The following is a 4,328-nucleotide window of genomic DNA, read 5'->3' on the forward strand; positions in this document are numbered from 1 at the left end:
TGATATATAGTTCAAGGTATTGTTTCAGTTGAAAGGGAAAAACACCTGTATTAAAAAAAATCTACTTGTCTGTTTCAAAATGCCTTAATTTTTTCTTTAAAGCTGTAATCTGATGGACAAGAAATACATGATGGGAGACTGACAATCAGAGGAGCCACAACTGCTTGTTTTGCCTTCAATTCAATCAGGCTCACCGAAGAAATCATAATGCACAGGATGGGATTAGATGGGATTGGCAGTGCTTTGCTTGCTTTTGAGCTAAGTATAGGCAACCCTGAACCATAAGGAAAGCACCTAATCCCTATCCAAAACACATGTTAAATAAGTATTTATCTGGTGTAAAAAGCCTCACCTCATTTGGGGAGATGTGGGTGAACAGCGATAGCTGACATTTACCGACACATTCCAGCTGACCTTGCACTCTTCCATTTACTACCACATTTAATATCCAGGTTTTTTAATGTTCAAGATGGTGAAGCAAGTGCCGCCAGGCTAAGTGACTGAGTCAAAACAAAACCCTCTAGAAACGGAAGAGGAGACCCTCAAATCCAGGATCTGAGCCTTCTAAGCTCAGAGTTGAGCATATATCATTTATTCACCAAATAGTTATTTAGCTTCTCTCTGCCAGGTGCTCCTCAAAGACCTTGCAATGTCATCCTCTCGAGGAACTTACTTGTTACTGGGAGAAACTGACGGTATCGTGTGGACCAACTTTGTTGTTTAAATAACATTTGCAATAAATTATATGGTGTCCAGGTAGAGTTTGCTGTATTTAAGACGGAGGTTGGGTCTCTTAGAGCCCAGCACTCAAGGAGTAAAAGCAGTAGCCCATGTAGAGCAGAAGGAAGAACTCACAAGCAGAAAGAAAAACACGGTCCCTGAGGTTTTAAGAAAGAAGTGCAGCTGTTTACAGAGCAAAAAGGAGGCCTGTGCATGGAACAGTAGAAGCAGAGGGAGAATGGCACGAGTCAAAAACCATAAAGATAGGAATTATGGACATTGGGGAGGGTATGTGCTTTGGTGAGTGCTGTGAAGTGTGTAAACCTGGTGATTCACAGACCTGTACCACTGGGGATAAAAATACATGTTTATAAAAAATAAAAAATTATATTAAAAAAAAAAAAAGAATATATAAGACTTTATAGATTCTGGAAGAGTTTGAATTTTATTCTCAATAACATAGGAATTCACTTAAGGGATTTAAATCAGAGAGATTCTAATTTACATTTTTTCAATGTAAAATTTGCTTGGCAAGTAAGTAGATGATGGTACTACCTGCTTAAGGAGACTTTATAACTTTTACTCAGACAAAGATAGTTTTGAGAATAAAAGCAGGTATTCCTAATAGTTACTCTATGATAACAGGGCTACACTAGGACTGTCCCAGGTGTATTTGTTAGCTTTTCCTGTAACATACTTGTCACTGGATTTAAACAACACTTACTCAGCTCATTTCTATTCAGCTATTTCAATTCTCAGAGTCAGTTAGAAGCATTTTGTGGTCTGAGCCTGCTTGGAGGATTTCCTCTGGGCTCACAGGCAGATTGGAGAAAGCCAGTCGGAAGCGGGGTAAGTAATCTAAGATGGTCTTTGAATCAATTTGAACCACTATAGACTCATATGTCTGGTTGTTGTCAGCCAGGGATATTGGAGCAAATGTCACTGGTGTCTCATTATCCATCAGGCTGGCTGACTCACAGAGTGGCAACAGGGCTCTACAAACAACAAAAGTTGAAGCTACAAGACCTCTTGAGGCCTAGGCTCGTAAATTATATGAGTCATCGTTTCTACTACATTCAATGTGTCAAAGAAAGATACAAAGTTAACCCTCGGTTTAAGGGGTGGAAAACCACACTTCCACTTTTGGTGAGAGCTACTGTGAAGTTCTGTGGCCATTTTGCACACTCTAACACCAGGCACAGCGGAATGTATGCTCACACTACATTTGCTGAAATGCGGAAAACTGAAGGAAGGACAGATTCTTTCCAAGTACCACAAAATGAAGGCGATTCTACCGCCGTCAGACTTCGAACAGTCTCAGAATTATGAAAACATCTCCTTTGGAAGGTGTATCAGAACTTCAAAACACCAAAGAGAGTTAACAGTCTGGAGGTTGTATGGATGGGCTCTCTATAATAGAATAATCCTTTAAACCCTCCCTAACACAGCCGTATTCTCAGAATGAAGTAGGTATCTTTAAAGCAGTTGCCTGTTTCAGGTATATTCACTGAGTAGAGTGGTTAAGCTTAGAAGATATCTGCCTATTTCTGGTCCTATGCCTCCTGGTCTCTTCTGCTGCCTCTGGGGCCATATCCTTTCACAGCCCAAGGATTCTTACCCTTTGAGAAACATGGCGATGGCAATGGCAAAAGAAATTCAGAGAAGTCAGGATGAAATTCAGAGTCTCAGAGCAAGAGGAAGGATGTGCCATGGGTCTCATCATCTGAAATGTTCTCAGCTTTAATCCTTGTCTGGTATTCCCATGGCCTCTTGCCCAGAGGGCAAGATCTCCACTAGTCCACACTGTAACCACATCCTCAGGTCCTCCTGCACCTGATCAGCAACCAATGGATCCAGAGTTTACAGAAGTCTTTAAAAAAACAAACAGAGGTGCTTGGGTGGCTCAGTGGGTTAAAGCCTCTGCCTTCGGCTAGGTCATGATCCCAGGGTCCTGGGATCGAGCCCCACATCAGGCTCTCTGTTCAGCAGGGAGCCTGCTTCCCTATCTCTTTCTGCCTACTTGTGATCTCTGTCAAATAAATAAATAAAATCTTTAAACAAACAAACAAACTACCTTTCCAGAGTGTCTTGACAAACTAACCAGGTTTAGGAATCATTGATATTATCAAGTTTATAAATGAACCTAGATTCTTCACTTAATTTTGCTTCAATGGCTTGGTGTTTTCTTGAAACGTAAAGAAATCATAATGTATAAATTATGTCCTAAGAAAAAATATTTTGGGGCGCCTGGGTGGCTCAGTGGGTTAAGCCGCTGCCTTCAGCTCAGGTCATGATCTCAGGGTCCTGGGATCGAGTCTCTGCTCAGCAGTGAGCCTGCTTCCTCCTCTCTCTCTCTGCCTGCCTCTCTGCCTACTTGTGATCTCTCTGTGTCAAATAAATAAATAAAATCTTAAAAAAAAAGAAAAAGAAAAAATATTTTGTTTTCTTTGAAATACTTTTACTAGACAAAGAGAATTTTGGGTCACTGAATACAAGCATATGTTATTTTCTTGTGCTTGTCTTTACTGTGTTTGGCAGATATTCCATTTTTCACAAATGGAAGGTTTGTGCCAATCTTACGTAGAGCAAGACTACCAGAACCATTTTTCCAAGAGTTTGCTCAGTTCGTGTGTCTGTAATACATTTTGATAATTCTCACAACATTTCAAACCCTTTCATGATTACTATATTTTTATGATGATCTGTGATCAGTGGATTATGACTTGCTGAAAGCTCAGATGATAGTTAACAATTTTCAGCAATGAAGTAGTTTTTAATTAAGACGTGTACATTGTTTTTTAAACAGTGCTATTGCATATTTAACAGACTACAGTATAGTGTAAATGTAACTTTTATATGCACTGGGAAACCAAAAAATTCATTTAACTCACTTTATTGCAACACTCACTTTATTGTGGTGGTCTGGAACCATACTCACAATATCTCTGAGGTATGCCTGTAAAGAAATTCCTATAGTAGGGGTATACTTTTCAGATTTCCGACACTGGGACCTTGTAAATTAAATTTAGTTTCTTTGGGATATGGCTGGCAGATGCCACTTCTGTGTATTAAATCTTCAAGATGGGTACATTATTCTCCTGAAAAGAATGCTAAAATACATTAAAATGAAAAGTATCAACAACAGACACACAGAAAAGAAAATTTCTGCTCAGTAACACATAAACTAGTGGAAAGCAGAATCCATGCAAAGAGCAAGGTTTGCTATTTCTTTCCTTTGTGTATACCAAACACTGTTAAGATAATAGCAATAATGTCTATATAATGTCTGTAATGTCAATAATCATTGAGTCTTATAGCATGGCCTCCACAAGGCTTTTCACTAAGCTTGCTACTAGCATTAGTCTATTAATCTGCACCAAAATCATGAGGCAGGAGTACTATGCCTATTTTATTTTATTTTATTTTATTTTATTTTATTTTATTTTATTTTTTTAAGATTTTATTTATTTGTCAGAGAGAGAGAGAGGGAGAGAGAGCAAGCACAGGCATACAGAATGGCAGGCAGAGGCAGAGGGAGAAGCAGGCTCCCTGCCGAGCAAGGAGCCCGATGCGGGACTCGATCCCAGGATGCTGGGATCATGACCTAA

At 39.4% G+C, this 4,328-nt stretch overlaps 1 pseudogene; it reads left to right on the forward strand.

The window, feature by feature from the left end:
* Positions 1 to 2,350: 2,350 nt before the first annotated feature.
* The window catches only part of LOC132016266 (developmentally-regulated GTP-binding protein 1-like), a 12,343-nt pseudogene continuing 10,365 nt past the window's right edge, over positions 2,351 to 4,328 (forward strand).

This window comes from Mustela nigripes, chromosome 4 (genome assembly GCF_022355385.1).
Source record: "Mustela nigripes isolate SB6536 chromosome 4, MUSNIG.SB6536, whole genome shotgun sequence".
NCBI classification, from domain to species: Eukaryota; Metazoa; Chordata; class Mammalia; order Carnivora; family Mustelidae; genus Mustela; species Mustela nigripes.